This window comes from Pseudorca crassidens, chromosome 3 (assembly GCF_039906515.1).
Source record: "Pseudorca crassidens isolate mPseCra1 chromosome 3, mPseCra1.hap1, whole genome shotgun sequence".
NCBI lineage: Eukaryota > Metazoa > Chordata > Mammalia > Artiodactyla > Delphinidae > Pseudorca > Pseudorca crassidens.
This window is the reverse complement of record NC_090298.1, coordinates 81384535-81399201: the sequence shown is the minus strand read 5'-3', so window position 1 is coordinate 81399201 and position 14667 is coordinate 81384535. Positions and strand designations below refer to the sequence as shown.

The following is a 14667-nucleotide window of genomic DNA, read 5'->3' as shown; positions in this document are numbered from 1 at the left end:
TGAACAACACAATAAATGAAATTTAAAATTCTCTAGAAGGAATCAGTAGCACAATAACTGAGGCAGAGGAACGGATAAATGACCTGGAAGATAAAATAATGGAAATAACTACCACAGAGCAGAATAAAGAAAAAAGAATGAAGAGAATCGAGGATGGTCTCAGAGACCTCTGGAACAACATTAAATGCACCAACATTCGAATTATAGAGGTCCCAGAAAAAGAAGAGAAAAAGAAAGGGACTGAGAAAATATTTGAAGAGATTATAGTTGAAAACTTCCCTAGTATGGGAAAGGAAATAATCAAATCCAGGAAACGCAGAGGGTCCCATATGGGATAAATACAAGGAGAAACATGACAAGACGCATATTAATTAAACTATCAAAAATTAAACACAAAGAAAATATACTGAAAGCAGCAAGGGAAAAGCAACAAATAACATACAAGGGAATCCCCATAAGGTTAACAGCTGATATTTCAGCAGAAATTCTGCAAGCCAGAAGGGAGTGACAGGACATATTTAAGGTGATGAAAGAGAAAAACCTACAACCAAGATTACTCTACCCAGCAAGGATCTCATTCAGATTCGACAGAGAAATTAAAACCTTTACAGGTAAGCAAAAGGTAAGAGAATTCAGCACCATCAAACCAGCTTTACAACCAATGCTAAAGGAACTTCTCTAGGCAGGAAACACAAGAGAAGGAAAAGACCTACAATAACAAACCCAAAACAATTAAGAAAATGGTAATAGAACATACATATTGATAGTTACCTTAAATGTAAATGGATTAAATGCTCCAACCAAAATACATAGACTGGCTGAATGAATACGAAAACAAGCCCTGTATATATGTTGTCTACAAGAGACCCACTTCAGACCTAGGGATACATACAGACTGAAAGTGAGGTGATGGAAAAAGATATTCCATGCAAATGGAAATCAAAAGAAAGTTGGAGTAGCAATTCTCATAGCAGACAAAATAGACTTTAAAATAAAGACTATTACAAGAGGCAAAGAAGGAGACTACATAATGATCAAGGGATCAACCCAAAACGAAGATATAACAATTGTAAATATTTATGCAACCAACATAAGAGCACCTCAATACAGAAGGAAAATGCTAACAGCAATAAAAGAGGATATTGACAGTAACACAGGCATAGTAGGGGACTTTAACACCCCACTTTCACCAATGGACAGATCATCCAAAATAAAAATAAATAAGGAAACACAAGCTTTAAATGATACATTAAACAAGATGGACTTAACTGATATTTATAGGACATTCCATCCAAAAACAGCAGAATACACTTTCTTCTCAAGTGCTTATGGAACATTCTCCAGGATAGATCTTATCTTGGGTCACAAATGGAGCCTTAGTAAATTTAAGAAAATTGAAATTGTGTCAAGTACTTTCTCTGACCCCAATGCTATGAGACTAGATATTAATTACAGGAAAAAAATCTGTAAAAAATACAGACACATGGAGGCTAAACCATATGCTACTAAATAACCAAGAGAGCATTGAAGAAATCAAAGAGGAAATCAAAAAATACCTAGAAACAAATGAAAACACTGTGGCCCAAAACCTATGGGATGCAGCAAAAGTAGTTCTAAGAGGGAAGTTTATGGCAATAGAATCCTACCTCAAGAAACAAGAAACATCTCAAATAGACAATCTAACCTTACACCTAAAGCAATTAGAGAAAGAAGAACAAAAAAACCCCAAACTTAGCAGAAGGAAATAAATCATAAAGGTCAGATCAGAAAACAATGAAAAAGAAATGAAGGAAACAATAGCAAAGATCAATAAAACTAAAACCTGATTCTTTGAGTAGATAAACAAGATTGATAAACCATTAGCTAGACTCATCAAGAAAAAAAGGGAAGAGACTCAAATCAACAGAATTAGACGTGAAAAAGGAGAAGTAACAGCTGACACTGCAGAAATACAAAGGATCATGAGAGATTACTAGGCGCAACTCTATGCCAATAAAATGGACAACCTGGAAGAAATGGACAAATTCTTAGAAAAGCACAACTTACGAGGCTGAACCAGGAAGAAATAGAAAATATAAACAGACCAAGCACTGAAATTGAAACTGTGATTTAAAATCTTCCAACAAACAAAAGCCCAAGACCAGATGGATTCACAGGAGAATTCTATCAAACATGTAGAGAAGTGTTAACATCTATCCTTCTCAAACTCTTCTAAAATATAGCAGCGAGAGGAACACTCCCAAACTCATTCTAAGAGGCCACCATCACCCTGATACCAAAACCAAAGATGTTACAAAACAAGAAAACTACAGGCCAGTATCACTGATGATCATAGATGCAGAAATCCTCAACAAAATACTAGCCAACAGAATACAGCAACACATTAAAAGGATCATACACCATGATCAAGTGGGATTTATCCCAGGAATGCAAAGATTCTTCAATATACGGAAATCAATCAATATGATACACCATATTAATAAACTGTAGGATAAAAACCATATGATCATCTCAATAGGTGCAGAAAAAGTTTTCAAGAAAATTCAACACCCATTTATGATAAAAACTCTCCAGAAAATAGGCGTAGAGAGAACTTAACCTCAACATAATAAAGGCCGTATATTACAAATCCACAGCCAACACCATTCTCAATGTTGAAAAACTGAAACCATTTCCACTAAGATCAGGAACAAGACAAGATTTCCCCTCTCAGCACTGTTATTCAACATTGTTTTGGAAGTTTTAGCCACAGCAATCAGAGACACAAAAGAAAGAAAAGGAATCCAAATTGGAAAAGAAGCAGTAAAACTGTCACTGTTTGCAGATGACATGATACTACATATAGAGAATCCTAAAGATGCTACCAGAAAACTACTGGAGCTAATCAATGATTTTGGTAAAGTAGCAGAATACAAAGTTAATGCACAGAAGTCTCTTGCATTCCTATACACTAATGATGAAAAATCTGAAAGAGAAATTAAGGAAACACTCCCATTTACCACTGGAGCAAAAAGAATACAATACTTAGGAATACACCTACCTAAGGAGACAAAAGACCTGTATGCAGAAAACTCTAAGATATGGATGAAAATAGTTAAAGATGATACAGACAGATGGAGACATATACCATGTTCTTGGATGAAGAATCAACATTGTGGAAATTACTACAGTACCCAAAGGAATCTACAGATTCAGTGCAATCCCTATCAAACTGCCAATGCTATTTTTCACCAGAACTGGAACAAAAAATTTCACAATTTGTATGGAAACTCACAAGACCATGAATAGCCAAAGCAATCTTGAGAAAGAATAACGGAGCTGGAGGAATCAGGCTCACTGACTTCAGACTGTACTACAAAGCTACAGTAATCAAGACAGTATAGTACTGGTATAAAAACAGAAATGGAGATCAATAGAACAGGATAGAAAGCCCAGAGATAAACCCACGCACATATGGTCACCTTATCTTTGACAAAGGAGGCAAGAATATGCAATGGAGAAAAGACAGCCTCTTCAATAACTGGTGCTGGGAAAACTGGACAGCTACATGTAAAAGAATGAAATTAGAACACACCCTAACACCATAAACAAAAATAAACTCAAAATGGAAAAGACCTGAATGTAAAGCCAGACACGATAAAACTCTTAGAGGAAAACATAGGCAGAACACTCTATGACATAAATCACAGCAAGATCATTTTTGACCCACCTCCTAGAGAAATGGAAATAAAAACAAAAATAAACAAATAGGACCTAATGACACTTAAAAGCTTTTGCACAGCAAAGGAGACCATAGAGAAGAAGAAAAAACAACCATCAGAATGGGAGATAATATTTGCAAACAAAGCAACTGAGAAAGGATTAAGCTCCATAATTTACAAGCAGCTCATGAAGCTCAATATCAAAAAAACAAACAAACAAACAACCCAGTCCAAAAATGGGCAGAAGAGCTAAATAGAGATTTCTTTATAGAAGATATACAGATGGTCACAAACACATGAAACAATGTTGAACATCACTAATCATCAGAGAAATGCAAATCAAACTACAATGAGGTATCACCTTACACCGGTCAGAATGGCCATCATCAAAAATTCTACAAACCATAAATGCTGGAGAGGGTGTGGAGAAAAGGAAACCCTCTTGCACTGTTGCTGGGAATGTAAATTGATACAGCCACTATGAAGAACAGTATGGAGGTTCCTTAAAAAACTAAAAATACACCTACCATACGACCCAGCAATCTCACTACTGCGCATATATCCTGAGAAAACCATAATTCAAAAAGTGTCATGTACCACAATGTTCATTGCAGCACTATTAACAATAGCTAGGACATGGAAGCAACCTAAGTGTCCATCGACAGATGAATGGATAAAGAATATGTGGCACATATATACAATGGACTATTACTCACCCAGAAAAAGAAACAAAATTGAGTTATTTGTAGTGGGTGGATGGACCTGGATTCTGTCATACAGAGTAAAGTAAGTGAGAAAGAGGAAAACAAATACCGTATGCTAACACATATATATGGCATCTAAAAAAAAAAGAAAAAAAATTGTCATGAAGAACCAGGAGCAAGACGGGAATAAAGATGCAGACCTACTAGAGAATGGACTTGAGGACATGGGGAGGGGGAAGGGTAAGCTTGTACAAAGTAAGGGAGTGGTAGTTTATATATGGACATATAAACACTACCAAATGTAAAATAGGTAGTTAGTGGGAAGCAGTCGCATAGCACAGGGAGATCAGCTCGGTGCTTTGTGACCAGCTAGAAGGGTGGGATAGGGATGGTGGGAGGGAGGGAGATGCAGGAGGGAAGAGATATGGGGATATATGTATATGTATAACTGATTCCCTTTGTTATAAAGCAGGAAGTAACACACCATTGTAAAGCAATTTTACTCCAATAAAAACATGAAAAAAAAAGACAGCTTAACAGGAAAAACAAAAATACAACAACAACAAAAAGAAGATGTGGCACATATATACAATGGAGTATTACTCAGCCATAAAACGAAACAAAATTGAGTTATTTGTAGTGAGGTGGATGGACCTAGAGTCTGTCATACCAAGTGAAGTAAGTCAGGAAGAGAAAAACAAATACTGTATGCTAACACATATATGGAATCTAAAAAAAAAAAAAGGAAAGGTTATGAAGAACCTACTGTCAGGACAGGAATAAAGACGCAGATGTAGAGAATGGACTTGAGGACATGGGGAGGGGGAAGGGTACGCTGGGACGAAGTGAGAGAGTGGCATGGACTTATATATACGACCAAATGTAAAATAGATAGCTAGTGGGAAGCAGCTGCATAGCACAGGGAGATCAGCTCGGTGCTTTGTGACCACCTAGAGGGATGGGATAGGAAGGGTGGGAGGGAGATGTAAGAGGGAGGGGATATGGGAATATATGTATACGTATAGGTGATTCACTTTGTTATAAGGCAGCAGCTAACACAACAATGTAAAGCAATTATACTCCAGTAAAGATATTAAAAAAAAAATATTTGCAACTGAGTTAACCCCTGTAATATAGTGTGGCCAGTATTCTGAAAATTGGCAAATATATGTAATAAGTGGTTTATTGATTTTACATTACAAGATATGATACATTCAATGTATATTTTTCTGATTAGCAATACCATTGTTAACAGGAAAAAGAAAGTCCTATAATATATTGCTAGTAGAAATATAAATTGTACAGTACTTAGAAATCTCTATGACAAAATCCATTAAAATAGAAATATATATAGTCAAATTTCTTCTATGAATATACCCTATAGAAATATGTCTCACTCATACAGTTACAGGATGTTTATTGTAACTGTGCTGTGGCAAAAAATGAAATAAGATGGATGCCTCTGTGTAAAAGAATTGCTGTACAAATATGGCATATCCAAACTATGGAGAATATGAAGATATTAAAAAGAGTAGTCACATAGAAGTTTTTCATCTTGATCTACTACGTGAAAACTGTAAAATGCAGAGAGGTAGTTTTATTATGATCTCATTTTTCCAAAACAAATTTAAAATTACACCTCTAAATATAATGCTTTATATAATTTTATTAGCATGGAAAAACAATAGAGGTGAATATAAATTTCTTTGAGTGAAGATGAGGTAAGGGAATGTGGTCTGGAAAGGGGGAATATTCAATTTACTCAGACCGTACAAACAAAATTCAATAATAAAATCTATGTAGCTAAGAGATTTTGGATATTAATGGTAAAATTAAAAGAGCTGGAAAGAATATGGGTGAGAGCTCTCTCAGCACACGCTGGGAGGCATAAGTCCATCTGGGACACATGAAAGAGGTTCTTGAATGGTAACCAGAAATAGTCTCCTAACCACACTCATTATAACCAGTTCTTTAAAGCCTTGCTTCCTAAAATGTAGTTTATGGTTCTCAGCATTACCTGGGAATCTGTTAGAGACTCTGACACATACTTCACACAGTCCAAAATTATTGAATCAGAATTGGATTTTTACCAACCTCCCCAAAAGATTGATATGCACATTAATATTTGAGGAGCAATGCCTTTGTGGGTGATGACAGACTAAGTCAGAACCCACTGTATATTTTTCCAATTTAAGTATATACTAGTATACATAGAAAAGTGTGCCAAGTTCTGATTTTTAAAATCTTTATACGTTTGTTCTCTATGTCTCTATCTCAATTTCTGCTTTGTAAATAAGATCGTGTATACCATTTTTTTTCAGATTCCACATATATGTGTTAATATACGATATTTGTTTTTCTCAAGGGAGAAGGTGGGGTGGGAGCAATTGGGAGATTGGAATTGACATATATACACTATTGATGCTATGTACAAAATAGGTAACTAATGAGAACCTACTGTATAGCACAGGGAACTGACCTAAATGAGAAGAAAATCCAAAAAAGAGGAGCTATATGTATACGTAAAGCTGATTCACTTTTGCTGTACAGTATAAACTATCACAATGTTGTAAAGCAACTATACTCCAATAAAAAAAATAAAGTAAAATATACACATGTATCACAAAAAAATTTAAAAAATAAAATCTTTAAAATAGACAAAGTACATTTTAGTGAAAGCAATAGCAGTAAATAATGCCAACAGTAACTCTGTGACATATTTTAATTACTAATTAATTACTGTGTAGCCAACATAATACTCAGCATTGAAGCTATTAGAGTCTCGGTTCTCTCAATTACAAGATGGACTCTTTTTTAAAAATTTATTTTATTGAAGTATAGTTGATTTACAATGTTGTATTAATTTCTACTTTACAGCAAAGGGATTCAGTTATACATGTATATGCATTCTTTTTCATATATTTTCCCATTATGGTTTATCACAGGATGTTGAATATAGCTCCCTGTGCTATACAGTAGGACCTTGTTGTTTATTCATCCTATATATAATAGTTTGCATCTGCTAATCCCAAACTCTTACTCCATCCCTCCCTACCCTTGGCAAACACAAGTGTGTTCTCTACGTCTGTGAGTGTGTTTCTGTTTAATAGATAAGCTCATTTGTGTCATATTTTAGATTCCACATATAAGTGATATCATATGGTATTTGTCTTTGTCTGACTTACTTCACTTAGTATGATAATCTCTAGGTCCATCCATGTTGCTGCAAATGGCATTATTGCACTCTTTTTATGACTGAGTAGTATTTCATTGTACATATGTACCACATCTTCTTTATCCATTTATCTGTCAGTGGATATTTAGGTTGTTTCCACATCTTGACTATTGTAAATAGTGCTGCTATGAACATAGGGGTGCATATATATTTTCGAATTATAGTTTTCTCTGGATATATGCCCAGGAGTGGGATTGAAGGATTTTGTTGCAACTCTGTTTTTAGTTTTTTGAGGAACCTCTGTACTGTTTTCCATACTGATTACACCAATTTACATTCCCAGCAACAGTGTAAGAGGGTTCCCTTTTCCCCACACCCTCTCCAACATTTGTTATTTGTAGATTTCTTAAAATGATGGCCATTCTAATCGGTGTGAGGTGGTACCTCATTCTAGTTTTGATTTACGTTTCTCTGATAATTATTGATTTTGAGCAGCTTTTCATGTGCCTCTTGGCCATCTGTATGTCTTCTTGGAAGAAATGTCTGTTTAGGTCTTCTGCCAAATTTTTGATTGGGTTGTTTGTTTTTTTGTTACTGAGTTGTATGAGCTGTTTGTATATTTTTGAAATTAAGCCCTTGTCAGTTGCATCATTTGCAACTATTTTCTCCCAGTGTGTAGGTTGTGTTTTCATTTTGTTTATTGTTCCCTTTGCTGTACAAAAGCTTGTAAATTTGATTAGGTCCCATTTGTTTTTATTTTTGCTTTTATTTCTATTGCCTGGGAAACTGATCTAAAAAAACATTGGTACAGTTTATTTCAGAGAATGTTTTGCCTGTGTTCTCTTCTAAGAGTTTTATGTCATGTCAATATTTAAGTCTTTAAGCCATTTTGAGTTTGTTTTTGTGTATGGTGTGAGGGTGTGTTCTAACTTCATTGATTTACATGCGGCTCTCCAACTTTCCCAACATCACTTGCTGAAAAGACTGTTAAAAGATGGAATCTTAATAAATAGAACTTGTTTCATCGGACTTCCATTATAACCAAAAATGTATCCAAAAATAATTTGAATATTGAAAATTTTTATATAAACATAAAGGCATTGTTATTGGGGTCTTAATTAAATGCACATATATCTTTTACTTTTTTTTGTTTGTTTCAGTGTTTTTCATGTTGGAATTTCCCAGAGCATCATGAAATAATTTTACTCAATCAAGAATACTGAAGGCCTAAAATATTATGTACCTATGCCTTAGCACATGTCTATAGATTCTTAAAAACTGGGAGACTCTGTCTCCTACATCTTATGATTTCTACTAATCTAATACTGCTTTTTAAAAACATTTTGTAATCTTCAGCTTTTATAAATGAATACTAAGTAAATTATATACCTCTATAAACTGCATTACTTCAACAGAAATAATATATCTGAAAGACAAAATAATGTGATATGTGATTTTGTATGTGCATCAATAAAAATTAAAACAAATCATATTACAAAATGCAAAATGTCTTCAGTAGTAAATGAAATAATTTATAATTTTTAAACTTACCAGCAGCTAATAACAATGCGTCTCATTGTAAAGATGTCTTTGTTGTATAAACAATTTTTCTTTGTCTTTCCTACATGAGTATTCTCATTTCATGTCTAGCTGACACCAAATATTTCAAATCTTAGGTTAAAGAGTCATCAAAAGCTGCAGTCATTTAATGGGCCCAAAAGAGATGTAAGCATGCTCTTTGCAGTTTAAAAAGAGAGGACTTATCACATAAATAGCTACAGTAGAAGCACCTATCAGGCTGACCAAGAAAGAAGCAAAAAAAAAAACCCAAAACAAAAAAACAATAATAACAACAGCAAACAGCCTTGAAATAGCTGTTAATAAAAAGGCAAGTGGAAAATTAAGGAAGACAACCGGATTAGCAATAGAGAGTTAACTTTAAAAGGCATATGTAAGAAAAGAGCAGGAACAGAAACTATTCAGTATTTCTGGACCAGTAAAATAGATGGTGAAATGAAAGTACAGGGTGATATAATTCAAACAGTTTTAAGAATACTAGAAGATAGGGTACAAGTACTGAATAAGCAAGTACAGAATAAAAATGAGGATGCAAAAAACCTGCATCCACAATAAGAAGGGTGCTAAGGAAGTATAAATCACAAACGTAAAAACCTTTTATTCAGTCCTTGTTATAAATTAAGTATATCACAAAGGTATGTAATAAGCAATGCAAAAATAGATTCCTACTTACATGAAGTGCTAGAGCTACTTTTTGCAACACAAAGGCTTTATTCCCTTGTTGCCTTTATAATTTACAAAAATTAATCTAGGGTCACCCATCAGTTTTACCTTCAATCCAGTAGGATAGAGGATGCTAGAGGAAAGGGAGAAGCTTGTTTCCATTCAAGGATACTGTCCAGAAGTTATACAATTCTTTCAAATACATTTCATTGGCTAGAACCTAATCATATGGCAACACCATACTGTAAGAGAGATAGCTACCTATAGTCTTTATTTTGGATAGCCATATGCCTAGCTAATGTTAGGGGTCTTTATTACCACAGAAAATAGGAGAACAGATTTGGGACGAAATCTGGCAAAGGGTTATTAGGGGAGAGAACCCAAATCTCAATTAGCATATGAGGAAAGTAATGTCTAAATAAGCTTATCTTCTTATAACTCTGTTAGAGAGTGGTAGAATCAGCACTAGACCCTCAATTAGTTGCTTGTTTTCCTAAAACTGATTTTCTCATAAATTAAACTCAGTGCTGAGTAGATTTAAGGAGCAGATCTGGAATTGGAATATTAAAACTTTTTTTCCATTGTAACTGATTACCAGTGTGAATATGAGAAATTGGCACTCATATTAGCCAGTTTGTATGTTTTTCTTTAATTCTAGAAAAATTTTTGAATAGTCTGAGGCTAAGCTCTTCTAGCATCATGGTGTAATACACTTTATTAGTCTTTAAAAAGTAGATCTTTTGATTATATATAAATAACTAAAGCATGAAAATTGATGCCTTCTGGATGAAAATATGTTACAAAAAAAGAAGAAAGCTCCCAAGTTACTAGATACCTCATTTTTAATAGTCAAATACACCACATTGAAAAAGAATAGTTTTATAACACTTCATGTGCCCACACACACACATCTTTTAATTTATCCCTCTAAGTTATACCATGATATCAAAAACATGTCCCAACTTTACTCGTTTTTACTTAACTCTACTTAAGCTAGAAAAGAATCTACAAATGGCCCTTATTCCTCACTGTTTTTCTGCAGAGTTTTGCAAGAACAATGGCAGTGGGAAAGAATTATCTTGGTTTGTTATTGTGCTCCTTGGAGCATGGCAAAACCTAATCAGAGATGGAACTGGAAGCTGTCCATCTGGAGTGGTTTAAACAGTCAAAGAATTTTGCTCAATTAAACATGTATAGATTTTTTTAATGTCAATAATACCTCAAGATAGTAGTTTTTAGAAAAAGAAAAATTAAAAGGAGCAACAACCTTATTCTGAAAGGATCCTAATGCCCCTTGAACAAAGTATACCGCTTTCTGTACTTTTTTCCCCTTTACTGTACCTACTCTTTCAGCTCAACTAGTAAAGTCTACTTTTCTTCATGGCTTTAAAAAAAAATACAGAACCCAAAGATCTACCATGAGGTTTATAATATCTACTGTTGGTTAGTGATTTATATGTTTGTTTTTAAGACTCATTTCTTAGATTAAAGCTCCTATTTCGGTATAGCACTGCTAAAATGAAACTATATTCCATGTAATGCAAAAGATAATTGAGTCATTAATAGAAAATATCTGAACACAAATATCAATTCTCGTAAAAGAGGACCAGATATTTACAGAGAAAAATGGAATTCAGAAGGATTCATGTATGGTGTATAATCTAGGGAAGGAGATACTATGTGAGATAGCCCAATGATATCTTAGGCAATTATTGGATGCTAGAGTTGTCAGCACAGAATGACATTCAAGGAGATGTACAGAATTTTATGGAAAAATTTGCTTTACATACAATTCTGTATAGAATATTTCCAAACAGTGGAAATAAAATGAATGTCACTTTCTTCTTTCTTCTTTTTACCTACACTAAAACAGCAGATGAATTTTTCTATAGATCCATGTTGGCCCAGGTTCTGATGGATCATAGATTCATGGATCATAGATTCTAGCTAATGCAAAGAGCACAGGTTTTTAGATTATATAAGTCCTGATAGGTAAGATGACACAGGATTTTTTGAGATTTGTAAAAGAAAATGGAAAGTATAGATTTACCTGAGCATGTTTAATTAAGCATGTCAAGTGAAAAAAAAAATTTTAATTTTCTACCTACTGAAAGAAAAGACTGAGTTTGATAATACTGATGATCCTGTGAATTTTTTTATCATAAACTTAGCTCTATGTCTTGGACAAATTATTTTTATTTGAAAGTTCATCGAACCCGTTTCCTTATTTTGTAAAATGAAATATCAGCACGTAATCTTAGATCCCTTTAACTTTAAAAGAATTTTTTTATAATTTTTGGAAATAGTATTAAAATTTTAATTTTATCTTTATTTTTTAGACTTCCTGTAAAATTCTTTTCATAAAGCAAAAATGATTGAAAGATACATTTTTACAGAATGTTGCAAATAAGTCACATTTGAGTCAATTTCAGGAAAATATATGAAACGTGATGAAGAGGAGAAATCTGTTTTGTGGGGACCACGTGGCCCAATAAAAGGAATATAATTAGAGCTGTGGAGGCCAAAATTCAAATCTTAAAGTTTCCATATTTCTGACTGAAGTAGGATTTAATAGAGCAAAGTGGTCAGCATGGACTCTGGAGCCCAACCTACCTATATTTAAATCCAGGTCTTCCTTTTAATAATTATTTGACCATCAGCAAGTTTATTAACTTCTTTGCACCTCAGTTCCCTCATGTGTAAATGGGGGTTAGGAGGATGAATGATTAAATGACTACATGTACAGTGCTTAGAAGAATGCCTGGCACTTAGAGTTTACCACTATCTTTGTTTTATTTTTATCGCTGAACTACTGCCATCATATTTTAAAGTAGTAAAGACATATAATATTCAAAAGAAATTTTGAACTGTGGTGGAGGTGTTGTGAGACAATTTAGTCAGGATCTTTCTCTTTATATGGGATTTTTAAACTATTTAAAAAGTATAAAACCTGTCTTCTTTTAGAACCCCCATTGTCCTGGTATTGGAAGACAGGAGAAAGATCAGGTTTTTATCATATATTCCTTAAAATGCAGTGATTAGTTTTCAAGAGTCTGAAGAGACAAGGAGTTGAGGCCCTGCCCTGGGGAACTCAGCATATGTCCAGGAGATCATTTGGAGGAGAGAGAGCATCAGCAAACTTAGTACATTAGACCTAAGGGAAAGAGCTGGCCTGTAAGAGGCCCTGTATGGAAAGTGATCGCCAAGGGGCTTGTCAGTAGTGCCCGATGTTCACTTGTATTGTGATCTGTATTCTACTTATTATCGAACATCTTTCACTTTTGGGAAAACACTACTAGATAGAATAGTCTGGTGGTCAATGAAATTTGAGGAAAAAAGGAGGACACCCTGCTCTTAAGATGATATGGTGAGGTAAGGTAAGAATGAACATGACCTTTACCCAGGTGGTTGAGATCTGAGCCAGACACAACAAGTCAGAATGAAAATAGGTAGATAGCCATTAAAAATTTGTCATCCCACCACCCTCTCCAACCACCAGATTCTACCTGGAAATCAAGAGAAATATTTAGGAGGTTGCTGAATGCTCAGGTGTTTTGTAATGTTAATGAAGAAAAGTTGATTATGAACATGAAAGTCACGCAGGGTCTTATAGGAAGTATATTAAAATCCTTCAAAAAATGCAAAGTATTCTATAAATCCATTTCCAATACCAAATTTTAAATACATTTATTCTATTAAATACAAGCATCATAAAAGCAGGTCTTCTCAGTTTTGTTTACTGCTACAATCCCTAATCCTAGATCACTGGCTGACACAAAGCAGGTACTCAACAATATCTGTAAATAAATGAAGACTTTATAATATACAAGTAATAAATTTCTCTTGCAATTTGTTAAAAGTTGTTTTTGATAATTTAATTGGAATTTATGCCGAGCCACAAATATTTTTCAAATATAATATTTTAAAATAGTTTTCAGCATGATACTTTTTCAGTTTATTTATCAGAAAGTACAACTTACCTCTCTTTGCATAAGTTCTTACTTTTTTTAAGCTGCATGTGGTTAAATTCACATTAAAAGTTGAAAGAGGATAGTTTTTAAAAAATATGTACAAATAATTTTTAAGTAAATATTTTGTGAAGCAAATAACTGATTTTTCTTTTTACATTTTTTTGCCTAATATTTGGATTGTATTATAGTCTTTAAAATGAGTCTTTGCACTTTTCTTTTTTTCTCTGAAGACTGATGTTTCTGCCATAGTTAACTAGGCAGAACTTTAAGAACTTTATCAGAAAACAAACAAACAAACTGCAGAAACGAATGCTTTTCAGGGAAATGGGGCTGTGTTTTTTCTTTGGAGCCTAGTCAGAATTAGTTAACACTAAGGAAATAAGAAAATATTTCTGTTCTTAACACATACCACATTTGCCACAAGCAGTAAAGTAAAGCTTTACATTTGCAACAACAGAATTTGGCCTGACATTTCCAGCCCTGATGCTCTCAGCAGCATGGTACAGCCCCCAAAGAAATGAGCAGCTATTGTTGTCTATTGCCAAGACCAGAATTTTGAACTGTAACCAGGAAGAGGTATTTTCCCCATTTATATGCACACTGATAATTAGGTTCAAGGAAATGAAGTGCCTAGAATGGAAATTGAGGTTTTGTTTTTTAATGTGAACTTGTTTGATACCAGCTTCCTCTCTTCTGACAGATGGATTCTTTTTGGCAGATGATTATGCAAACTGTTCCTTTCGTGCTTGTCTACATGAAATGTATTCTATAAACACATTGAAGCATCATGCTCCTCTGAGTCTTCAGTGCTTGGGAACGTATTAGCACCATGATGATTTGGATGACAGGATTCAAAAGTGTCTGAAAGTAGAAGC

General features: G+C 34.0%; 1 long non-coding RNA gene across 3 annotated transcripts in view; it reads left to right on the top strand.

The window, feature by feature from the left end:
* Window positions 1-14667, top strand: part of LOC137220752 (uncharacterized) — a 532799-nt gene that overhangs the window by 136833 nt on the left and 381299 nt on the right. The window contains exon 5 of one of the 3 annotated variants that reach the window (XR_010941778.1): window positions 8741-9053. The exons of the other annotated variants lie outside the window; for them this stretch is intronic. This is a non-coding gene — a long non-coding RNA (uncharacterized lncRNA). Of the gene's footprint in view, window positions 1-8740; window positions 9054-14667 lie in introns of those variants that run through there. 3 annotated transcript variants of the gene reach the window in all.